Raw genomic sequence first — 27,231 nt, 5'->3', positions numbered from 1 at the left:
CAGCTATTAAGCATCAAATGTCTGAGGCTGGATTTGACTTCAGGTCCTCCTGACTCCAGGGCTGGTGCTCTATTCACTGCACCACCAAGCTGCCCTTCCTTGTATATTTTATAAAGTCCATTCTTGATGTTCTGGTGGAGCCAGCTAGGACACTATTAAAGTAGTTAACTCAGGACAAGAGAAAGGATGGAAGTAGATTAGTTGCAATAGGAATGGAAAAGAAGTGGTAAATGAGTCTGTAATTACAAGTCTGTGATTTTATATTACATCTGCACAAATTTAAATGAGCTGCAGAAGCAAATGAGAGAGCATCTTAGTCTTACAGTTTTGCAGAGAGCAGGGTCAGCTAAATGATATGGTCAGGAGAACATAGACTTTGACCAAAGACCATATGTTTTACAAAATGAATCAAACTGAGGAAGCATCGGTCCCAACCATCCCCCCCTACCCTAACTCATCTGAAGCCCTATAGATACAGATTCCAATAAGTATCTCCACTGATAGGGACCATGAGATGACTTGACACCCTGAGCCTTGAAATGGTGGAAATGAAGAATAGGAAAGAAAATATTAGCTAGCAGAAGTATGCTCTCCAAAGCAGATCTACCCAGTGCACGGGAAATCTCATTATTTTAATATTTCGAGAATATCGGTCTATCACCAAAGATAGCCATCTTTTATTCTCACCGTATGACTTGTTCGCCTTCTTTTCTGGTCAAACATGTCACAGAACCACAGAATTTGAGAATTTAAAGGGACCTCAGCTTCCATGTCGTCCAATACACATATGAAAGGAATACCCACTATAAGATGCCTGAGAAATGGTCCTCCAGCCTCTGCTTGAAGGAAAGAGAACCTTCATGGAGGGAGAATCAACTCTTTTTCGAAGTAGCCCATTCCACTTTTGGACAGAGAAAGTTATGTCCTCAATCGATTTCTCACTTCTCATACGAAAGTCATCATAGGTGTAGACTCCCACAAGTCTGGAGTTAGATGACTTATGTTCAAACTCCAGCTCCACCATTAACTTCAAGTAAATGGAGTAAATGGAGCTAGAACACAGTTTCTTCATATGAAAAATGAAAAAGTTATACTAGATTGCCTCTAGAGCTCTTTTCAGCTACTAATTTATCCTCCTATGATCCTGAGATCTTTAGTTTATTTGTAATTCTAATTATTCCAGTATTATGATGTCCTATGATTCATAGATATAGCACCAGTGGGAGAATGCCAGAGTTGAAGAAAGGGATTTTTTTGGTGATGAAAGGTTTGATATATATATATATGTACTGTGAATTTTGCAAAATACAGTCTGGCCCAATATCCTCTACCAAAAGAATTCTGGTCATTTTTACAGTAATATACATATGTATATATGTATATATATGTGTATATATATATATATATATGAAATATAGATTTGTATATATATACACGTGTGTGTGTGTGTGTGTGTGTGTGTGTGTACTGTGAATTTTGTAAATACAATCTGGTCCAATATCCTCTACCAAAAGAATTCTGGTCATTTTTACAGTAATTGTCCAGGACATTTCTGTTTAGAATGATGGCCGGAGGAACCCAGTTCTCTCATGTTTGTTCTAACAATGATTTAAAAAGAGCATCAGATTGGACAGTGTAAGAAATCCAAAGAGCAACATCAGTAAGTTATTTCATTTATCTCAGGACTGTATAAAAAGACAGCCAGAACCTGTGAGCATTGAACAAAAGTCCTGCTGGAAAATTCAGTAATAACAGGCAGGTAATATAGACTGGAAACCAAGGAAGCTTTGGTGCACCCTACCCAGGGAAGCCTCAGAGTGTATAGAGGGGGCAGCACCCTCACTAATGACAGACAACTGCAAAGCTCTGCCAGAAGAAACTGAAGCCTGTCAGTATTTCAAGAACAGACACACCAGGGGACATGGAAGCCTTTGTCAGGATCCCAGGAAATCAAGGTCAGGACCAAAGAAGGCCTAACCACCCTATTTACCAGGGCAGTAAAGGGTGGAGTCTGGCCTTGGAACAAAGGTCCGGATCAGGAACTGAGACTAGAGATGTGAATAAACAGAAAAACAAACAAACAAACACTGAATGCTATAAAGAAATGTTGAGTTAAATAAATATCCAGGCAATAAATCAAGAAGAATAGAGTAATTCCCCAACAATTACAAACAAAGCCTCAGAGAAAAATTGCCTTTGCTACAAGGATTATAAGAATACCTGGAAGAAATGAAGCAAAATATTTTTATTATAAATTAAATAAGAGCTCTGGAGAGTTAGAAAAAAGGATAAATAGCATAGAAAAGAAAGGGAAAAACTTTACCCAAGTAGTAGACTCTGAAAATTAGAACAGACCAAACAGTACTCAGTGATTCCATGAAAAAATAAGTCTTATTGGAACAGAATCAAAAGATTGAAAAATAGAAGGAAACATAGGATATGTACTTATTTATTAAAAACAAATGACCTGGAAAACAGTTTAAGGAGACACAATTTAAGAATCACTGGATTCCCTGAAAACCTTCCAAGAAAGCCTGGCTATTAAGATATCTTAAGTGAGAGCTGCTCAGATTTATTAGGGCTGCAGGGCAAAGTGAAAATAAAAGATTCCAACAGTCACCATCTGAAAGGTCACCTTCCATACTGAAAACTTTCAGAAATATCATAGTAAAAAACTGGAGTTTCCAGGTAAAAGAAGAGAAAATTTGGTCTCGAAACAACTTTCATCAGTAAAAGAGAGAAGAAACAGAAGAAACTTGGACTTACAACTAAAAAGAAAAACTAGAAAAGCAATTCTTTAAAACCCTGAAGTTAAAAAAAAAAGACATTCTGAAAAACCAAAGAAGAAATTAACAAAATTGAAAGCAAAAAAAAAGAAAACACCTCATTGAATAAATATGATTAGAAACTATTACAATTAAACGAATAAATACAATTAGTTACTTAAAAACTAATAAAGTAAATAGACCATTAGCCAATATGATTTTTAAGAGAGAAAGGCCACATTGCTATTATAAAAAATTAAAAAGTAGAATTCACAATAAGGGAAGAGTAAAAGCGAATTTTGGAGACTATTTTGTTCAGTTAGATACCAACAAAATTGATAATAAATGAAATGACTGAATATTATTAAAAAATACCCAGATTAAAAAGTAGAGTAATTAGAGAATTTAAATAACCTAATGTCACAAAAAGAAAGCAAGAAAGCCATAAGTGAATTGCCAAACAAAATTAGGATCAGATTTTTATAAGTAAATTATATCAAATATTCAAAGAACAATGATTACAATATTACTTAAACTACTTCCAAAAATTGAAAAAAAAGACTCCTACCAAAAACTTTTTATGATACAAATATGGTCCTGATACTTAAACCAAAGACAGACAAAGCAAAGAAAGATAACTATAGCCTAGCATCCCTAATGAATAGTGATGTGAAAACATTGAATAAAATATTAATAGGGGGACTATAGCAACACATTAAAAACAATTATATACAAAACAGGTTAGATTTATACCAAGAATGCAAAGTTTGTTTAGTTAGGAAAACTATTAACATAGTAAATGATATGAATATGTAGACCATAAATAAAAAATACACGATTATATCAAGAGATGTCCAAAAATGCTTTTCACAGAGCATAATAATAAGAGGAAGAATAGCAGTTGAGATTATTTAGCACTTTGTTTTACAAACTTCCTTACAAATGTTATCTCGTTTGACCTTCATCACAATCCATTAAAGGTACTATTATTATCTACAGTTTATAGAAGAGGAAACTAAGCTTACAGAGGCTAAGTGGCTTGCCCATGGCCACACTTGTTATTAAGTTAATATTTAATAAGTTACTGAGTGAGGCAGTATTTGAACCAAGAATAAACTGACTCCAATTCTACTCCAAGTTAATGGTATAGCCACTACGCCAACTAACTACCAATACCCCTCTCCTTAACAAACATTACCAACAACAACACATTAAAAAGCATAGAAACAAATGTACCTTTCCTCAATATGATAGGGAGTATCTACAACTAAGAATCACATTATATGTAACGGAAAAATGTGAAAGGCCTTTCCAATAAAATCAGGAATAAAGGAAGGATATCCATTTTTACCACTACTATTTTATCTGAATCCGTAAATACCAAGGACATGAAAAATTTGAGGGCATAAGCATAGGCAAAGAGGAAACAAAATATCATTTTTCTAGTTAATTTGATGGTCTACTTAAAAAAACTAGAGATTCAATTAAAATGAATTGAAACTATTACCAACATCAGCAAAGTAGTGACATATAAAATTGCCCCCTCACCCCAATGAAAAATTCATTAGCTTTCTTGTAAATTACCAACAAAACTCAGCAGGAAGAAAGAAAGAGAACTACAAATTCCATTCAAAATAACTCCAAAATATACAAAATATTTGGAAGTCTACTTACCAAAACATACACACGAGTTAAATGAAAACAACTACAAAACACTTGTTATAGAAATAAAGACATCTGAATAATTGGAAAGATATTAACCAATCATTGAACCACGCCAAGTCAATAAAAATGACAATATTACCTAAATTAATTTACTTATTCAGTGCCATAGCAATCAAACTACCAAAGGAATACTTTGCAAAATTACAATAAATAATAATAAAATTCAGCTTGAGCAAAATATGAGAATCTCCAAAAAATGAATAAATTAAGAAGAAAGGTGAGCTAGCAGTCCCAGATCTCAAATCGTTCTACAAAGCATAAATCATAGACATGATTTGGTACTGGTTGAAAATTAAAAATATTGATCAGTGAGACAGATTAGGAACACAAGATCCAGAAATCAACAAGCCTTTATTAAGTGCCTATAATGTACCAGGCACTATGCTAAGCACTGGAGAAACAAAGAAAGGCAAAAACCAATCCTTGCTCTCAAGGATCTCACAATCTACTAGGAAGAAGCAAATGAACATAGTATCACTATATTCAATAAACCCAAAGATAATCAATACCAAGTTAAATGACTCATTATTTGACCAAAACTTCTCAGAAAACTGGAAAGCAGTCAGGCAGAAATTGTGTTTAGTCTAATATCATACTCAATATATTACAGTAAACTTCCAACAAGGTATGTGATCTAGGTATAAAAGTTTACAGGATAAATAAACTAGAAAAGCAGCAAGAGTGATAACTTTCAAGACTATAGATAGAGGAATTCATGACCAAAGAAAGGATGGAGACCATGGGAGATAAGATGGACAGTTTTTGTAGTGTACAATTGCGCAAGCTTTTGTATGAACAAAACTGATGCAGGTAAAATTAGAAGGGAAACAATTAACTGGAAAAACTTATTGCAGTAATTTTCTCCGATTATCTAATACTCAAGATATACAGGGATCCTACCTATCTACATATATTGGATGTGTAGAGCCATTGCCTGATAGTAAATAGTCAAAGGATACAGGCAGTTCTCAAAAGAAGAAAAGAAAGCTACCAAAAACCATATGAAAAACTATCCTCCAAGTCACTGATAAGAGAAATAAAAACTAGACTAACCCTGAAGTTTTACCTCACTACTATTGGATTTGAAAAATATAAATGAAAAGGAAAATGACATTCTTTTTTTTTGCCCTTGTTATTTTTTGTAAATGTTTAAATTTTAAACCTAGATACAAAATAAGAAAAGAAAAAAAGCATTACCATGTACACAGAAGACCATAAGAGAGGATTCAATATAAAACAGTCAATTTCCATTTCAAGAAAACTTATAAATAATACACATTGTTTTCAAAGATGCCCAGCTTTTCTTTGCTTCCTTATTGGTTTTCTTTTGTTCTCTGCTGTGCACTTTTTACTTTGTTTTTTCCCTTACTTCCCTCCCTCACCCTAAAGAAGGCTACAATTAAGTGTGGATATATATAGATATACATAGATATTTATAAATACATGCATATATACATGTATATACTCATACATATATATGTATATATATGACAGTACAATTCTTACTTCTTCCTGTCATCTATTTCTCTGAAGATAGATAGCATCTTCCTTCATAACTCCAAGTCTTTTCATGTTTTTCTAAATCAACCAGCTCATCATTTCCTACACCACAGCAATATTCCAACCCAATCACATCCTATCTGAGACATTGTCTAGGAAAGATTTTTTTCCCCAATTTTCTGTATTCCTTCTGTTCTTGGGAAAATGGCATTTTTTGAAAAGGACGTTGGAAGGACAGTCACATTAATGCATTATTGGTAGAATTGTAAATTGGTACAGTAATTCTGGAAAGCAATTTGGAACTATACTCAAAAAGTCACTAAATTGTGTATACTCTTTTCCCCAATGATACCACTGCTAAGCTTACATAACCAAAAGAAATAAAGAATGAAAAAGACCCTTAAGTACAAAAGTATTAATAGCAGTACTTTTTGTTGTAGCAGAGTATTGGAAACTGAGTGCCCATCAGTTGAGGAATGTTTTAAAAGTATATGAATGTAAGTGAATATTATTGTACTTAAAAGGGCTGCTAGGTGGCATAGTGGATAGATTGCCAGGCCTGGACTCAGAGAGATCGAGTTCAAATCTGGCCCCAGACGCTTACTAGCTCTATGACCCTGGGTAAGTCACTTAACCCCATTAGTGTCAGTTTCCTCATCTGTAAGGAAATGGCAAGCCATCTCAGTATCTTTGCCAAGAAAACCTCAGATTTTCTGGGTCAGACATGACTGAAATGACTAAATGACGGCAACAACAAAATTGTACTGAAAGAGATTATAAAAGTGATGGAATCAAAGGCAGCTAGGTGGCACAGTGAATAGAGCAACAGCTCTGAAGTCAGGAGGATCTGAGTTCAAATCTGGCCTCAGACCAAGCACTGGACACTAGCTGTGTGATCCTGAGCAAGTCACTTACCACCAATTGCCTAAATAAATAAAGAAATTAAAAATTAAAAAAATAAAAATGATGGAATCAAAGAAACCTATGAGGACTTGTATGAACTGAGGCACAATGAAATGAGCAGAACCAGGAAAACAATTTATACAATGACTATGATCAAAGTAGCTTTGGAAAGTCTCTTCTTAACTCTCTACAGCCTGGCTTCCAACCAAAACTACTCTGTCCAAAGTTATTAATGATGTCCTAACTGGCCAATCTAATGGCTTTTTCTCAATCCTCATCTTCCTTGGCTTCTCTGTAGTTTTTAACATTGTTGATAACTGTCTTCTCCATGATACCCTCCCTCTTCCTAGGTTTTCATAACACTTCCTTCCTGATTTGCCTTCTACCTAAACTTCTCAGTCTTCATTGCTGGATCTTTATCCAGATCACATCAACTAATGATGGGTGTCCCACGGGGCTTTCCCTCGATATTATTTCACTTGGTAATTTTATTAGCTCCCATGGATTTAATTATTATCTCTATCCTGATGATTCTCAAATACTTATCCAGCCCTACCCTCTCTACTGACCTGGAGTCTTGTGTCTCCAACAACCTTTAGTATGTCTCAAATAGATGTCTCATAAACATCTAAAATTCAAACTGTCCAAAACTGAACTCATTATCTTTTCTCCCAAATCCTCTCCTCTTCCTAATTTTTCTGTTCTTGAGGATTACACTATTCTCCCCGTTTTCCAGGCTTGCAACCTATTTGTCATCCTCAACTCCTCACTCTCTCTCACCAGTATGTTGACAAAGTGATTAATAAATATTTATTGACTGAATGGCTAAATTCAATGAATTGCCTGTATACCTAAATGCTAAAGTCTGGGCAATATATGATTTAGGTGCATTTTGGCTTTCCCTTCAGGATGGTTAGACTGATTTTTTTTTCCTTCATTGCTGTCGATTTCACTGAGGAGGCTTTATATTATTTTGTATCTTGATTCAAATGGTACAATGTCATGTGCAAATAGGAATATTTTGAGACCCCATCTCCATCAATTATGTCTCATTTGATATCAATATTCAGAAGACTGTTGAACAAAATTGTCATATATCCATTGTCATATATCATAGGATCATGGGACTTGTAGTTAGAAGGTACTTTAGACACTATGTATTCCAATCCCTTCATTTTGCAAAAGAGGAAACTGAAGCCTGGAGAGGTTATGTGACTCATCCAAAGCCACAAAAATAGTCAGTCAGAAGTGAATTTTATCCAAAGACCTCTGGGCCCATCTTTATTCAAAGACCCTCTGGGCTTGGGTAGGTTGCACTGTCTGAGAAGAGCTTTCAAATTTGCATTTTGTTCTACTTGGTCAATTTTTTTTAAAAAATCATTACACAATAAAGTGAAATTTCATATTTTTTAAAACCTCTTGCCAATTTAGCTACTATAAATATGTAGTCTGATGAAGAACATGTGAAATCCTACCTTTCCCTTCTCATGATTTCCCCAATGATACCTTTAATCTATACATTGCTAGAACATTCTCGTAAAGATTTTATACTAAAGAGAAAATAAGCACATGTATACATGACTGGCAGTTCTTCTTTCATTTATGACAGATGGCAAAAGGCCTATCAGTGAGCCTTTCTAATTTTTTTGGAATCTTGTGTTATTTGAAATATCTTATTGGTCTCTGGAATAAGAATTTCAGAGTTGCATAGAGGGGGTAGAAAGTATCTGTCTGGTTTGTGAGGACAGTGTTTTGGAGCAGGTAAGGCATTATGTTGCACTTCAAATCACAATATACCCCACCTAAAGACAGTCTTTCTCATGTTATTGTTGTATTTTAAAAATATTTTTCTCATTAAAAATAAAAAATCAAAATAAACTTCAGAAATTCTTTCTCCTATTTAATTGACTAATAGACTACCATTCCATTCCTTCCTATCAGAAATTTTCCTCTTTATGATGTAATAATAAGAATAAATTAACATTATTTGTGGGATAGAATTCTTTGCAGAGTCTAAGAAATTATGGTTATGTAATCTGACAATTATCCTAAGTGAAAGAATTACAAATGATTAATTACATTTATATATTCAATTATATTTAGTTAGGTTATCTGCATGGTGATGAACAATGAAGTGTCAATGATTCAATTTCTACTTAGAGAGGTCAACATTGAATCACAGTGGGCAACAGAGAATTGAATTAGCTTTAAAAAATTAAAGATGTGCAATTTTTAGGATGACTATAAAATACAAAGTATGTTATGGTTCTGTTTTTCTTATACTGCATAAACATAAGGAAACTCAAGTGTCCAGGACCCTATTTGGTAGGTAGAATACCAGTGATTTGAAAGAAATTGTAGAGTCATAAATGTCTGTCTATCCTGACTTTAAAAATCTTCCAGGAAAGTAATTCCATGTCATCACTTGCACATTAACTCTAGAGAATAAAGATACCAATTTTCCTATTTGAGAAAGGACAGTAGTTGTGTAATCTGGGTCTATACAAGGGTCTATACAAGGCATAATTGAATACCACAGGAAGCACAAGGCAAGAGGTGAGAAGAGACACCCAATTGGCTCGCTCATTCCCGTTAAGCTCATTCATTCCTGTTCCTGTTTCTTCATTCCATTGTTATAGTAACTCATGTACATTTTTGTAATAGCATCATAGGTTTTGGAGCTGGAAAGGAACTTAGACATTATCTAAACCAGGAGTGGGAAACCAGTTGCCTGGAGGCCACATGTGGCCCTCTAAGCCCTCAAGTGCAGCCCTTTGACTGAATTCGAACTTTATAGAACAACTACCAAAAAGGCTGCACTTGAGAACCTAGAGGGCCACATGTGGTTTCCCACCCCTGGACCAATCTCTTCATTTTATAAATGAAACATATATGGGACTATAAGACCTTTTAAATTTCTTCCCGATTATTTTATGCCATGATTGAGGAACTGAGTGACTTTTCACTCAATTCTGAGCCCTCCAACCTCAAATCCATTGCTCTCTTAGTGGTACTTTTTTTTTTTTCCTGAAGGGGCAGTAGTGGGGAAAGCTGGAATAAAAGGCAAAAGACTAAATAAAAGACAATTCTACCTCTACCACTGTTTTTATGTGTGATTTTTTTCAAGAAATTTCTGTGCCTCATATTCCCCATATGTGATATTGTAGGATGTAGGGTGTGTTCAGGGAAGACTAATACCTCTGATGTGAAGGCTGCCGAGTCCTTATTTAGGGCTGCTTTTCACCCTTAGTGTCCACCTGTTCCACTTAACTCTCACCTGTGGCTCCAAGAAGCTGCAGCATGCTCCTTCACCAGGAAGATGTTCGTCTACCTGAGAGCTAATGAGGCTTCAGAAAAGGCCAAGGAACAGTTGATATGGTGTTTGCTGCCTGACAACTACGTGAGAAATGCCAGGAGCAGAACAGAGGTCTCTACACATTTGTAGATCTGACCAAGGTTTTTGATACTATCAGTTGTAAGGGCTTATGAAAAATTATGTCAAAATTTGGTTGCCTGGAGAAGTTTGTCAACATTGTGCATCAATTTCATGACAGCGTCCTAGGCCAAGTTCTGGATAATGGACAATGGAGTGAAACAAGGCTGTGTGCTTGCTCCCATGCTTTTTAGCATGATGTTTTCAGCCATGTTGTCAAATGCTTTCAATGAGAATGAACATGACATCAAGGTTAGCTACCACACTGATGGTAAATTCTTTAACTTGAAAAGACTACAAGCCAAGACCCAAGTGGAGGGAGTGTTGGTGCATGATTTTCTATTTGCAGATGATTGTGCACTCAATGCAGCCTCTGAAGCTGAGATGCAACAAAGTATGGATCAATTCTTTTCTGCTTGTGCTAATTTTTTGTTAAATATACTAACAATTAACACCAAGAAAACACAGGTGCTCCATCAGCCACCACCACACCACCCATATGTGGAACCATTGGTTATAGCAAATTGAGAAGTTTTAGATGCTGTGGATAAGTTCACTTACCTTGGTAGTGTACTTTCCAGGGATGTACACATTGATAATGAGGTTGACACATGCATTGCCAGAGCTAGCTCAGTGTTTGGGAGGCTTTGAAGGAAAGTAAGAGAGAGAAGAAGTATTAGACTGACTACCAAACTGACGGTCTACAGAGCCATTGTGCTGACCTCATTGTTGTACGTCTGTGAAACCTGGACAGTATACCAGTGCCATGCCAGGAAATTGAATCACTTCTATTTGAGTTGTCTTAGGAAGATTCTGAAGATCACATGGCAGGATAAGAGACCAGACACTGAGGTCCTTTCTTGAACTAAACTGCTTCAGAGGGCACAACGCCAATGGGCTGGCCACGTCGTTCAGATGCGAAACATATGTTTGCCAAAAAGACCATTTTATGGAGAATTCACATTGGGCAAGCATTCACATGGTGGTCAGAAGAAGCAATCAAAGGACACTCTCAAGGTCTCTCTTAAGAACTTTGGAATTGATTGCATGACATGGGAGACACTGGCAGAGGACCACTCAGCACAGTGTGCCCACATCAGAAAAGGTGCTGGGCTCTATGATCAGACTCATATTGGTCTGATCAGCCATAGTCAGACACATTAAAACTTGACTCTATCCATAGTGATGTCATTTGGTCCTCTTCGAAAACAAAATACAGCAACCAACCATGTGATATTGTTATATGAATGCTTGCCCCCTTCCTCTATCTCACAGGAACATTATCAGGACAAGTAAAGATGGCAAAGCACTTTGAAAGAAAATGTTATATAAGCTCAAGGCATTATTGAACTTAGGACTTATGTCAAGTTCATATACATGCAAATTAGGTGATATTTTTGCATAACGTAAAAATCATATTTCCTTATCTATGAAATACACTCCTATCTTGTGGCAAAAGTGGGATAAGAAAGTATATTAGACCAGATTCCCTTTACCCTTGGGCTATGCCTTCTGTATATCCAAAATGAACTTGTGCAAATTAAAAAAGATTCTTGTTGTTCAACTCTAGTCAGAAAAAGGAAATTGGACCCACAGTGAGGCAGCTTATTCTTCTCACTTCTCTTCAAAAATTTTTATTGGGGAAAAATTAGTTTAATGCTTTAACAAAGAAGAATGTGACTGCATATTTCATTGGCCCACTAGAGAGCATCAAGAAGCTATCAATTGGGGCAGCTAGGTGGTATAGTGGATTGAGCACTGGCCCTGGAGTCAGGAGGACCTGAGTTCAAATCTAGCCTCAGACACTCACTACTCTGTGGCCCTGGGCAAGTCACTTAACCCCAACTGCCTCCAGAAGAAGAAGAAGCTATCAGCTGAAAATTAGTTTGTTTTTTTTCCATATTGGTACTCTATTTTATCTTAGCATAGATCTATGATAAATTATATGCTTTTTAAATTTGCTAACCATTTTAATATGGAGTATATGAGAACCCTAGGGGTTGCACATGATTCAGGCACTAGAATTGCAAAACTAAAAAAATAAACACTGGATAAAAAAACTAAAAGTAAGAATGACCCCCAAAAATTCCATGACCTATCCCTCTACTCCACCTTCTCCACACTCGTCCTTTAGTTATCTTACCCCTTTCTCAGTCAAATTCCTAGAAAACAGTCCTCCCTTACTACCTCGTCTTCCTCTCTTCTACTCCCTAAACCTTTGAAATCTGGTTTCTGATCTCCTCACTCAGCTGAACTACTTTCTCCAAAGTTACCGGAAAGTGAACTTTCTTCAAGATTAATGACTTCTTAATAACCAAGTCAGATGATTCTTCTCTATCTTGACCCCTCTGATGCACTTATTCTGTAGACGTCGCCCAGGCGCACCCCCATGCTACATACTCTCTCCCTTCTGTTTATTTGTGTCGCTGCTGTCTCCTGGTTCTCATTCTACCTGTCTCGCAATTCGTTTTCAGTCTTCTTTGCTAGTCCACGTTCACTGACTGTGTTTGTTTTTCTAGGCTCTGTCTTGGGTTTTCTCTTTTCTCTCCGGACTCTCTCTCTCTTTCAATGACTCATGGGTTCCCGTTAGTATAGTCACCGTCTCTATGCAGATGACTCACTGACACACAGCCCCAGTCTGTCCCATCGGTTTCAGTCCTGCCTCACTAATTATCTACTGGACTGTTTAAATTGCATGTCCTAAAGATATCACAAACTTAACACGTCCACAATAATTATCTATCAGTCCCTTCATCCCCACAACCTACTCCTCTTCCCAACTTCCCTATGTCTGTCAAAGCCACCGCCATTCATCCAGTTCTCCAGGCTCATGACATCAGTGCCATACTTGACTCCCAAATCACCCCATGTATCCAATTAGTCATATCTTTTCAGCCGCTGCAGTATCTCACTCATCTGACTCTACTCTATTCACAGTTGGTTCAGGTCCTCATCGCTCCTCATCTAGATTACTGTCACAGCCTCCTAATTAGTCTCTCTGTCTCGTCTCTACCCCACTACAATTGATCCTCCATGAAGTTGACAGAGTATTTTTCCTTAAGCACGGATCTGACTGGGTCATTTCCCTGCACAATAAACTCCAATGGCTCCCTATTGTCTCTAGAATCAAATACAAAATCCTCTGGTCTTCACAACCTGGTTCCAAGTTATATTTGCAGCCTCATTTACTTACTTCCCTGCTTCCCACACTTTGTGAACCAGCCAAAATGGCTTCCTTTCTTCTTATTACACATGGCACTTTATTATCTGCTTCCGTATTTTTGCAGTGGACTTCCACAGGCCTGAAATGCAGTCTCTCCTCACCTCTGCCTCATGGAATCTCTCTTATTTTATTTTATTTTATTTTTTTATTTTTAAATTTTTTCTTGCTTTTTATTTTTATTTATTTATTTACTTTTAGGTGAGATGATTGGAGTTAAGTGACTTGCCCAGGGTCACACAGCTAGTAAGTGTCAAATGTCTGAGGTCAGATTTGAACTCAGGTCCTCCTGACTCCAAGGCTCTATCCACTGCACCACCTAGCTGCCCCTCTCTCTTATTTTAAGAAGCAACACAAGTACAACCTACACAAAGCCTTTCTTAAAATTCCAAACTGCTAATGACATTATATGTGTGTGTGTATGCACAAACATACATATATACATACATATATATATATATACACATATGTGTGTATATGTTGTTGTTGCTGCTGCTGTTATTCAGTCATTTTTTGTCCATGACACTATTTGGGATTTTCTTGGCAAAAATATTGGTAAACTGGTTTGCCATTTCCTTCTCCACCTCCTTTTACAGATGAGGAAACTGAGGCAAACAGGGTTAAGTGACTTGTCCAGGGCCACACAGCTAGTAAGTGTCTGAGACCAGATTTGAACTCAGGAAGTTGAGTCCTCCAGACTCCAGGCCCAGAATTACTCTATCCCTTGTGTTACTTACCTGCTATAGATACACAGATAGATTGATTGATAGAATAAGATAAGATAGAGAACTATGTGTGTAACATATATATACACATATGTGTACATATATGTATTTATGTATGCATACTATGTTATAGGTATAGATGTATGTGTGTATATATGTGTTGTGTATATAAATATATATGTATATAAATATATATATGTATATAAATATATATATATATATATATATATTTCCTCTCCTGAGAGAATGGAAGCTCTCTGAGAAGAAGGATTATTTCATTTTTTTATTTGTATCCCCAGGACCTAACAAAACTCGTGGCACATAATGGGTACTAAATAAATGTTTGTTGATTGAATAGCGTATCTTTTTCAATTTGTCTGATAGAGGCTTACCAAAAGGATGATAATTAAAAAACAAGGAATACAGTCATACATCCATGGCATAACTAGCACTTTTTTTCTACCTGGAGCAAACCTCACAAAACACACTGAGGTAAGCAGTGTTAAATGTGTCCTCAAATTAATTTTTAACAAAAATTCAATTAGCGAAGGTAGGAATGGTGTGTGGGAAAAGAGCTAGAGAACCAAAGATATAGTAAGAATGATCTTCTATCAGGGTAGAGAAAGGAAGCATCCGGTAGCTTCCTATTTTAAATTATTATTTTTTCTAACTAAGTACTAAGATCATTTATTTTTATAATGTTTTAACTGCTGTTAATGTCCTCTGAATTTCTGTGCCCTCTGGTCAAAGCATGGGTTGCCTTGCCCTAGTTACAGTTCTATATAACATAAAAATGCATCTTATAGCTCCCCCCCAAAAAGACCATCATGTTCTAACACTGTATATGAGAATGAACAGATGTTTCCTATTCCACCTACTACATTTAGAAAAAGGGAAGAATTTTCTACTAATGAACACACTCATTAGTCAAGTCCAGCATGCAGAGCAATCCATCCAGTCTTTTCAGTTCTGTCCAACTCTTCATGAACCCACTTGGGGTTTTCTTGGCAGAGATACAGGAGTGGTTTGCCATCTCCTTCTCCAGTGGGTTAAGTCAGAGGTTAAGTAATTTGCCCCAATCACCCAGCTAGTAAGTGCCTGAGGCTAGATTTGAACTCAGATCTTCTGATTACAGTCCTAGCACTCTATCCACTGAGCCACCTAGCTGCCTTTTTAAATGTTTGCAAATTGTTGTCATTCCCATTCCCGTGTTCTCCCCCTGAATCTCCCAAACCCATTCACATAGACATGGCAATCCTGTCCCAACCCCAGTCCTGGTCCTCATTTTCTATATCAGGATGCAAGAAATGCTGTTCTGATCCACAGCACTTCCCATCATGCATTCCTCTGCGTCCCAGAGGCACTCAACTTACAGGAGCACTCAGATTTTTCTTTTGGAGAATATGATTCTAAACAGCAGCTTAAAAATAAAGACACACAAACATTCCAAGGAGGATGGAATTAGAATTTCTCCTGGATTCAGTTAGGCCGACGTATAATCAAGTCTGCTTCCCAGCTCCAAATACAAAAGAAAGGTAGAGATAGGTAGGAACTGTTTCGAAATTTTCCTCTGCCTACAAAAGCAATACTGTGCCCAAGACTGTTCTACCTGCCAGGAAGGGCCAGGAAAGAACTAGTGGGGAACAAAAGCAAGAATGAGAGAGTATGGCCCATCTGCCAGCCTCCTTGATACCCGCTGACCCAGCCTACAAGCTCCAGCATGTTGAGAGCGCCTAGAACCTGAAGAACCACTTTAGTGACCGGTCCAATGCAGACCTGAGCCCCACTGGGCACAAGGAGGCTAATTGTGGCCAAACACTGCAAGATGCTGGCTATGAATTTGATATCTGCTTCACCTATGTCCAGAAGAGAGCAACCTTTGGACAGTACTAGATGAATTGACCAGATGCGGTTGCCTGTAGTGAAGACTTGGTGCCAAAATGTGTGGCACTATGGAGGTCTAATGGGCCTCAACAAAGCAGAGACAGTTGCTAAGCATGGTGAGGGTCAGGAAAAGATCTGGCAACGATCCTACAACATCCTGCCACGTCCAATAGAGGCCAACCACCCTCTCAACAGCAGCACAGCAAGGACTTCTGTACGGATCTTACTGAGGACCAGCTACCCTCCTGTGAGAGCCTGAAAGACACCATTGCCTGGGCTCTGCCCTTCTGGAAAAAGGAAATCATCCCCCAGATCAGGAAGGGAAAATGTGTTCTGATTGCAGTTCATGGTAATAGTCTTCACAAGACTGTCAAACATCTTGAGAATCTGTCAGAAGAAGCAGTTGTGGAGTTGAATCTACCCACTGGCATTCCCATTATGTATGCGTCAGACAAAAATCTGAAACCCATCGAGTCCACGCAGTTCCTTAGGGATGCAGACACTGTGGGCAGAACCATGGAGGCTGTGGCGGCCCAAAGCGAGGCCCGGAAGTGAAAGCAGGGTACCAGCACATACCAGCAGTGGCCAGGTCCTTCCTTTCTCAATGTTTCTCCCCTGCCTGCTCCACACAGCGTCCGCCACCTTAGGGATCACAACACATAGCTACAGATGTGAGGCTAACGGCTCCTTTACTCATTTCTTCCCAATGTCAGATCAGTTCCTTTCTCTCCTGTTGCCCTCCCCACAACCAAATTAGTCAAAATGCCTCCTGGGTAGTTTGATTCAATGAGGACAGGGTCGGGGGTTAGGGATGGGGACATGGTAAGAAGTGACCAATGCAGAGAGCTGAAAGAAACTATTGTTCCAGTTATTCCTATGAACCAGTCCTGCCAGTAGGGCAGCCTTTTCAGAGGCTGTTGCAGGCAGCTGCCTGTATAACCCGGGAGGTCATTGAGTGAAGCACGAAAGTCTTGTTTGGATCATGTTTCCAAGAAAAATGGATCTGGGTTGGGAGTCTGTCCCAATGTTTACTTGTTGCATTTACTTTCACAAAAAGATCCCTCTAGACTGGTGGTTAGTGGCTTTTAAAATTAATCTGCCCCCCGCGGTAGTCATCAGAGATCTCAAGCCTCGCCAGAGAGGGGAGAGTTCCTCAATTTCTAAGAGGTGGATGAATACACCCCACTGTGCACGTTAGAGCCTCTCCTTTGTTCTGCGGCAGTGAAATGCCCCCGGATCACGTCAAGATGTGTCTCAGTGTCCCATTACCTTCCCCATCATGCCCAGCAACCTGGACCCGCTGCCCGGGTCCTCATCAGTTTTAGCATCGCTGTACTAACCCCGCCTCGCCTTTTTTGTTGCTCAGTACAAAAGGATTAATGTGCAATCAAAAATGAATAATAATTAGAGAAGTCACAGAAGACCTGGGCATCTTTTTGCCCTTCACAATAAGTAGGGTTCTGTCTTGTCAGAGTCTATGTTTTGTCATAAAATTGTAGCTCAGATGATCATATGCTTAGCTAGAAAGGACCTTAGAAGCCATCTATTCCATCTCCAACCCCTCTAATTTTATACATGAGTTTTTAGAGGCCTGTGGAGGTTAAGCGACTTGTTCAAGGTCATACAAGAAGTAGCAGGGCTGAGATTCAAACTCTGGCCTTCTGACTCCAAACCCAGTACCCCATGAAAAGTGGCCTACACTGGCCTTCCTATTCAACCTAAAGTTTGGATATAAGCAGGCATTAAATGGCCTCCGATTCTTAGTACTCCTATCAATCTCCACACCATGTTTTCTTCTACTGCACCCCTATCCCCATCTTCTCCACCACTGGATCCTTGAAATCTGCTCCCCAGAACCCAGGCTCTAATAGGTATTTCAATGCATTTTGCCTATAGCATGGCCTCCTTCCTAGCCCTCTCTATACCATGCTGACTGACCCTATAACATTTTTCCCCTAGTTCCTCTTTATAGGTTATCTTGCCTATTGGAACGTAAGCTCTTGGAGAGCAACGATTGCCTTGACTGCTTACATTCATATCCCAAGCACTTAACACAGTGTCTGGCACATAGTAAGTACAAATATGGGCTAATAAGCCCAAAGCACAAACATTACCTGCTTTTCTTAAAGTCACAAAGTGGCAGAGTTCAGGACTAAAACTCAGGTCTTTTGACTCAAAGTTTTACTTTATGCCGCATTCTTTATATAGTATCTGAGATTTTTCAGTGTTTGTTTACTTATTTGTTTGTTTTTTTGTTTTGTAAACCTGTGCTAGAGATAGGAACCGAACCTGCTCAGTTTCATTAGAATTCCATTAGTATAGGGAACTCCCAGGAGAGGGAGGAACTCCCAGGAGAGGGAAGTCCTCCCACCAATTTGGTGAGAATTTTCTCTGCTTCTCTGCAACCTAATCTTAGAGGGTTGCCTAGAACTCTGATAGGTTGTTACTTGCCCAGGGACACACAGCTAGAATAATCAGAATTGAGACTTGAAGGTAGTTATTCCTGGCTTCAAGACTGGTTCTTTATCATGTCATGCTCCCTCCCATACCTTTAATATAAATATAATTATTTCCTCATGACATTAGTGCCATGATTCCTTGGATTAAGCATTACCATTTAGCCTCCAAATCTTAAGACTGCTTATCAATAGCAGCAACAGCAACAAGTGATTAATCAGTATCTCCTGGACACCTTGCACTCTGTCGTATCTATTACATGAGGTTGTATGACCTTAGCACCTTTGGTCAGAGATAGTGCCAAGGACTTCAGGGTGATGGCCTGAGCTTCTGAAGGGGCCACAGAGCCTCAAGCTTTCAAATAAAGTGTGGTTACAAGGGCTCTAGGTAAAGGGAGAGCGAATGCATTACCAAAAATCCACCATCATTTCCTTGAAAGGAATCAAAGGACATATTCACTGATCAGTACTATATTTGTACATGAAGAACAGCATTATTATAGACTTGTAGGCTTCAGGGAGCTAAAAGGCAAGAAGAGGGAAAAGCATCATTACCAACACTTATGATCACCTGCTATTTGAGAGTGACAATATAAGGTGCTAGAAATTGATGCATAAGAGCAATGAATGCAGCTCTCAAAAATCTTATGGTCTAGCTGGTGAAACTAGTAAAAATATGTTTAAAAATAGCAATATATGACAACATATAATAAGTGCCAAATAATTGGAACAGAAAATAAGCTCTGTAGGATGTGTGTACATAGACACATGGGAATCATATTGCATAAACAGATATAAATATAAATATAAAGAATGTATAAACGTAGTAGAAGTTACTGTCATTTTGGAGATTAGTAGTATGTCTGAACTGAGTTCTTTATGAAGTAAAGTTTATGGAAGCTTTTGAGGAATGATGTTTTCATTTAAAGAGGTATGGTTTTCTAGAGAAGACAAAGAAACTGTTTCAGTCAAATACATAGTTTGGGAAGAGGACTAAAGGTAAAGGCAGGAGCAATATTAGTAGAGAATGATCAAGAGTATTGCTCAGCCAGAATTGAAGTCATAAGAATAAGGGGAAAGTGTGATAATGTAGAATAGAACCAGACCTTTCCCCCACACACATCCCCCTGCAAATGCCTTGAATTTTATGACTTGTAGTTATGCTTTGATTTATTGGATAGTTTGACTTTATTATAAAAGAAGGCGATAAGGGAAAAGTATAGGTTCTGTAGTTGTACTTAGGATGAATTGGAATGGGAGAAATTAAGTAATACCCCAGCGTTATGTACATTAAATAATGCCCTACCCAGTAAACTAAAAGGGTTCATGTGGCTTTCAAAAGTTACTTATTTCAAGACAAAGTATCCCTTAGGCACCAAGGAAATCTGAATAAAACTAATTTCTTTAGATTGAAATTGTCAACTTACACTAGAATTTCTGGACTGGGAGACTATTGCATGCTCAGGTTGTTGAAGTATATCGAGGGGGTTCAAAGTTTAGATAGTGTTGTGTGTGCTTCCCAAATACCTACCAAGTAAGTCACCATTTTCTATGAAAGGCTTTTGAGTTCCTGTGACAGCATTGTCACTACTCCCAAAGAGGGGGAAAAGAAACTAATGTAATATGAAATTCTACAAAATATTTTCTTGCATTGAGGCATTAACTTTCTCCATAAAAAGTTAGAGACTGAGTTTTTCCTTTGGAAATAGTATATTTTGCCAGGTGCTGCCATTGTGAGGTTTTTCAGTACTTATACCCCAGTGCTTCAAGGATCAGTGATTTCCTTGGTATTTTCCCAGTATGGGTCCTCCTTCTTGGGACATAGAACACATCTCATCTACGCAATTATAGGTGGTCTGTAGGAGTTGCTCGAATTCACTGTGTGCCCTTCACACATAAAGTCATGAAAACTCTTTTGCCATAGGCAACCTAAACATCCCCCCTTTAGCAATGGAAGGAAAAGCAAAAAGTTTTTATAAATCTCTCATCTGCGAAATGTTTTTTTTCTTTGAAACTTGTTTCTCTTGAAAGAGAATCATATAAAATGACACCTTCAGCATACTTGTCTCACATAATACTTTTTTTGCTCTTTGTTTTTTAAGATGTAATATGATGATGGAAGAATCACAGGAAACTTTTACTAAGCAACATTTTTAATAAGTGACATAAGTGAAAAGGATAGATGACCCTTTCACTCCCCTGCCCCCACTGACTTTCTTCTTCTCCAACTCACCTCTTTTTCTTTCTCACATTGCTGTTCCCAACGATAACACAAAATATAGTGGGAAGAATACTGCTTTTAGAATCAGAGAACTTGGGTTCAAATCCTGCTTCTGGCATTTACTTTCTGTGTGACTTTGAGCAAGTCCCTTAACTTCTGTGGACTTCAGTTTCCTTATCTATAAAAGGAGGGAGTGGGCCTCCAAGTTCCCTTCCAGCTCCCAATGTATGATTCTGTGAGTTAGAATGGCTTGGCTGAATATATAGATATAGATACAGATATAGATTTATAGATATAGATACAGATATATAAATATAGACATAGACATAGATATAGATATAGATATATTGGCAATGGGGGCTAAGTGACTTGTCCAGGGTCACACAGCTAATAAGTGTTATGTGTCTGAGGCTGGATTTGAACTCAGGTCCTCCTGAATCCAGGGCCACTGCTCTATCCACTGCGCCACCTAGCTGCCCCAGCTAAATATATTCTAAAGGAAATCCATGTGACCATACATCGAAACTTTAGAGTTATTTTATTTTTTAGAGTTAGTTTTCTTTTTGATTCATCTTGAAATGAATTTGAGAGCATTTAAACCTCATGGATGCAATGAACTAAAGACTGAATAAGGCCAAGGCCCTCTTGAAATGAGAACGGTTAAATCATACATTGCACATCAGAAAAAGACACTATTTCTCTATATCAGCTTTGGGGGGCTCAGATGTAAAATAGGAGAATGTATTTTGTAACAGTGACAATATAAACACTTATATATGGTATTGCTTTGTAAAGAAAGTCAAACTAACCAACAACTTTAAGTATTTAAATAGGACTCATTAAATTGTTGAATATATGCTTTCCATGTGTATATGATTCATACCTCAGAGTATCATATACTGGCAAGGTTTTTTGGATAAATAATAACTTTATTGTTATTGTAAATTTGTAGTTGGTGATACTGAAGAGGAATTTCATGTACTCAAAATCAGAATGGAAAGTTATGCAAATACTAAACACAATTTCAGGTTAAGTAGAATTAAACAGAAAAAAAAATTCGATTTCCATAGTACCAAATCTATTTTCCTGTTGATGTAGGAGTGTCTCTCATTAGCATTCTCCTATTAACATTTATGGGAGATTTATGCATATGATGATGGGACAATTAACCTCTGAATCTGTAATGTCAAGTGTTTTCCATAAAAAGCTTACAGAGATACCTGCTTGAAGAAGTTGGCTGTTTATAACCAGAGATTCCACTACTAATTTTATAAAAATGATTTTATTAATTTTACTTGTAGATAATATCAAATGTGAAAATGTATAGGGCATAATTTTGTCTAATTTTATTGCTCCATGGACTCATATCCATGTATATCCTACATGGATTAGATATCTCTGTGATTAGCTGATGAGAATCCTGAGTTATGCATGTCTCGATTTCCTAGCCGCACAAAAAGCTACCTCCACCTATAATAGTCAGTAAAATAAATTACAATGTCATAGTTTCAATTAAAAAATGGTAACAGATGATTAATGGATGATTTCCAGAAAACTTAAGCATGCAAGTTAATTTAATGGTTGACAGTGCTGTTACTATTATGGAGTAAAGATGATACTTAATTTAGATAATACATTCATAATCCTTAGTACCAATTCTTTCAAAAGAAACTGTAATATATGAAAATATAGATATAAATTCATCTTTGGGGAAAAATGTTCCAGTTTTGTGGGGGAATTTTCATGAATGGAGTAGACTGTATGGGACATCATTATTTATGGTGGAGTATAGAATCATAATTTTCATTATCTTATTATAATCATAGACTCAAAATCATTTAAATTGGCACTTTAGCAGTCAAGTATCACCCTCTCGTTTACCAGTTAAGGAAACTGAGACTCATGAATGACTTTATCAAGATCACATCTAGTTAGTAGAGACAGAACTAAAATCAATATTCAGGTTTCCTTCCAGTACAAATCTTTTTCCACCATGCAGTGCCTTTCACTATATGATGGAGGGGAAATCCATCTTTCCTTCCGATTTTTCCAAGGTTCAAAGGAGTCAGGAACTCCAAACAAATGGTCAGACATTGTTGCAATTCTTTTTGTCACTGTGCAAACAAAAGAATTTAGTATTTCAATTTTTTATTCCTATTCAAGAATTTCAAATTCCACGATGTATGTATGCATACATACATACATATATAATATATATATTTATACACACATACATATATGATATTCAGTGTATCGGGGCAAAGGGGGAAAGTTTAAATCTGAAGAGGAGGTACAGGGAGGATTTATATCCCACCTAATCAAGAAATTTCTCTAATGATTAAGGGAATTTCAGATGACCTTTGAAAGAGGAAAAAAAGAATGTTTTAATTATTAAGGTATTGTTTTTGTGGTTTTAATGGCATTTTCAGGCCTGGAGTTAAAGTGTCAGATTGGGATGGAATAAATAGTGAGTTATGTAGCTTGGGTGGTATGGGGTGAAATGTCTGAAGAGCAGGGGAGGTAGGGAAAGTGTAAAAGCATGATGTATGGTGTATGAAAAAATATCACTATTATTTAAGTGATTGACAACTGTGTACCAAGTATACATACTATGTACAAGGCATTTGTGGTGACATATCAAGAAGAGGATAGAACCCAACATAGAGATATGTTCTAGTTGTGAAAAGAAATAGAAAACACATACATGAGTGATGATGTTCAATAGTCTGTCTTTAGTTTGATTTTGGGAGAAATCAGTCTTTGTTGTCCGAGCTTATCTGAAAAAGAGGAGGCAAAATTAGTAAAGGCAAAAAGATAGAAAACAACATGAGCAAAGAGGTGGAATTATACAAATTATATTCTAGGAACAATGGATAGACCACTCTAGCAGCACCAGATAGTTAATAAATGGGAGTAATGTTAGAAAAACTTGAAACGGAAGGCCATCGAAGACCTTGAATACCATTCTAATCAGTTTGCACAAGGCATCAGAGGTGATGTGTATCAATCAGGTATTTTAGAAGAGTGAAGTAACATGATCAAATTGCCATATGCATGATATTATACTGAGGGCAATATTCATGGTAAATTGTAGGGGGAGACTGGAAGCCGGGAAATCATTTAGAATAATGACAGATGTCTAATCGTGGGGTAATGAAAACAGAATAAGATAGTGTCAGTTAAAATGAAAAGGACAGATATGAGATGAGACACTATGATGAAAGAAAGAATTCAAAGAATTTGGTGACTGACACCACAAGCAAAAAAAAAACAACAATAAAATTTCAGCTCTAGGTAAATATAGTAGAAGGATGATAATACAAGTGACCAAAATGTCAGAAGGTAGAAATTATTTGAGGAGGACAGTGATGTAAAGCCTTTCCTAATCCCTCAAGTTGTCAGAGTCTCTCTCTGCCCTGGAAATTATATCATATACCATATACATGTACACATGTATAGATAGATAGATATGTGTGTATGCATGTATGTATGTATATGTGTATACATATACATATATACATATATGCATATGATATACAAAATAAATATGTGCATATGTTTTTGTCTCCAAAAGGATGTAAGAGTCTTGAGGATAGGGACTGTTTTGTTCTTTGGCTCTCTATAATCAGCACCTATCACAATGCCTATTACGCAGTAGGTAATTAATAAATGCTTGTAAATTATACATTTCAGAGATGTTGAGTTTAAGGTGATGGAAAGACATCCAGGAAAATCAAGAGGTCCAGAAGGCACTTGGAATGTAAATATTCCCTATAGTTAAAGAGAAATGTCAGAATTGGACATGCAGATTTCTGAGTTAATCTAAACCAAAGTGATAGTTGAAGCTATACAAGTTCCTAAAATATCCAAAGCAAAGAGCGTAAGAAGGAAAAGAATACCTGGAGTTTGTGTTGTGTTCATATTTTGGGTGTGAGGAAGAAAAAAATTTTTTAATGGTTTGGAGGAGTAATAGAGAATTGGGGCAAGAAACAAAAAAAATGTAGCACCACAGAACCAGTGATGCTCAGTTACAGCTCATATGCCTCATTACAAAATGGCAGATGATTCAACACACTATGAAAGCTACTTTGTGGCTTCTTTTCAGCAGGAGAATGTTGACAGCTTTTCTGTTCATCCCAAAGCCCCAAGTTTATTTGTTTGTTTGTTTGTTTTTCTCAGCTCTTTTGTAAATCAGACCCACAGCTACATATAGTCAGCACAGCAAGAATTCCTTAAATCAAAATCTGTCTTTTAAAATTCTTTGTTTTGAGTATTAACTATCCTCATAGCTATGAATAAATTCTTTTTAATTTCCATTATACTCTTGACGAGGGCCATGGAGATTACCCAACAGCTTTACTCTGAAAGACTTAAAAAATTAATGGAACTAAGTACTTTTCCCCTGTATCATGAGGTTACATTCGGGTCATTGCTCTGTCATCTCTATGGCCTATCTAGTACCCTGATCTCCTTACAGGTTGGGCCTGAGACTTTAGTTTCTGTCCATACTCAAAGCCCAATCTAATTTTGGTTACCATTACGATAAAATAAGTGCAATTCATAAACCTGTCTTGTCAATCACAATAAGCTTCACTTCCTTTCTAACATAATCACCCTTCCAAGAAAGTACCATCTTTCTCAGACTAATCCTAAAAGAATTAATCCTAAGTGAATGTTCCCTCCCTAGGACAGAAGCTGAGTCTGGGTGAGGAGATAAAAGTGGCATTGATACCATATTAGTCATGGTATCACTCCAAACATTCAGAAGATAGTAGTTATATATCAATAATGCCAATATTGCCATGTGGGCACACAATGCAGACTTCTACTGTCTCTCCATTCCCACAACCATTCACTAAATAAAGATTCTCTATGTCTATGGCTATGCCTCAGCAGCTTCTGTAATTTTACTACTAGTCCTCTTCTCTTCAAGCCTCAGATTGTCTACTTCTTACCATCTCAAGCACTGCTTTTAAATGCCACCACCCCTGTTTCCAGGACTGTCTCCTGTCTCTGCCATTTTCTTCTTCATTATTTTTTTTCCTCTGTAAAGGATATTATAGTGTCAGAAGCCCTAGATTTGCAATCAGTGGACATAGGCTTGAATCCCAGCTCTGACACTTATTTGATAACATGTTTTCTTTAGGAAAGGCATTTTCCTTAGGCCAAAGGGGGTTTATAATCACAGGATGGGAAGATGGGTCGATTCTACCCTTTTTTTTTCAATAGCCAATAGCAGGAATTAAATGTAATTTTTAAAAATAGCCAATAGCTATTGGTCTGGTCTCCAATATAACACCGCCATATTTTCACATATCATTACCTGGTACTCCCCTGCTTATTCCCCTTCTGATGTTGGTTTTCTATAGCTATGAAAGGTCCCAACACTTCCCATTCTGCTCTAGAGAGCATACCCTCGAGGTGGTTATAACATATTCATGACCAGGTACCAAAAACACCTCAAAATCCTACCAACTCCCAGCATCCTGACAGCCTAACACCATCTCGCCCCACCCACAGCTCAACTCAGGATCACAGCACGTACCCTTCATTGGGCTCTGTGCTCCAACCTCCTGGCTGCATCTGTTTCCCCCACTATTGAGACAGAGTGAATTGTATGAGCAGGCATGAATCATCGCAGATTTTCATCCAAACCCACCCTGTCTTCTGAACTTTTCTGTTTCTGTCCAGAACCCCTCCATTCTTCCAGGTACTCAGGTTCCCTCCCTTGGTGTCATTCTCAATTCTTCGCTTTCCTTCATCCCACCAGTCAGTTGTGAAGTGTTATCATTTCCACACTCTCTCACATCCATCCCTTTCTATACTCACACCACCACCATCCTGTCCTAGCCCTCATCACCCATCCTCTGGATTATTGCAATGCTGTCTTAATTGGTTTCTCCCTCTCAAATCCCTCCCCCTCCAATCCATCATCCTTGCAGCTACCAAACTGATATTCTAGCAGCACAGGTCTGACCGTGACATTCTTCTATTTAATAACCTGCAGTGACTTCTTACTGATTCTAGAACCCAATATCTTTTCATCTTTATCTCATCCTTTAAAACGTCCATTTCTATATAATTGTTGGAATAAACAAAATCACTAGGATGGTTGTTGGTGTTTTTGGTTTTTTGGGTTTTTTGTTTTGTTTTGTTTTGTTTTACTTACTGTAGTGTAATGTTTGGAGACCAATGATGTTTTCTAATGTTCCTTCCCAGCTCTACATCTGATGACTTAATCCAATTCAATTGAACAAGCACTTGTTATGCACTACTATTTGCCAAGGACTACACTAAGCATTGGGGTTACAAAAACAAAAGGAAAAACAATTCCCACCCTCAAGGAGCTTATATTCTACTGGAGAAAAACAAGACAAGATCTATGCAAATGCAAATGTA

General features: G+C 37.4%; 1 protein-coding gene and 1 pseudogene across 4 annotated transcripts in view; both read left to right on the top strand.

The window, feature by feature from the left end:
• The window catches only part of LOC114054148 (nucleolar protein 4), a 427,691-nt gene that overhangs the window by 287,722 nt on the left and 112,738 nt on the right, over window positions 1-27,231 (top strand). The gene's annotated exons all lie outside the window — the stretch shown is intronic.
• On the top strand, window positions 15,937-16,710 carry LOC114053797 (annotated as a pseudogene).

Source organism: Vombatus ursinus, unplaced genomic scaffold (assembly GCF_900497805.2).
Source record: "Vombatus ursinus unplaced genomic scaffold, bare-nosed wombat genome assembly UNPS02014812.1, whole genome shotgun sequence".
In the NCBI taxonomy this organism is placed as follows: Eukaryota; Metazoa; Chordata; class Mammalia; order Diprotodontia; family Vombatidae; genus Vombatus; species Vombatus ursinus.
The sequence above is the reverse complement of the archived record's forward strand: the minus strand, read 5'-3'. Positions and strand labels throughout refer to the sequence as shown.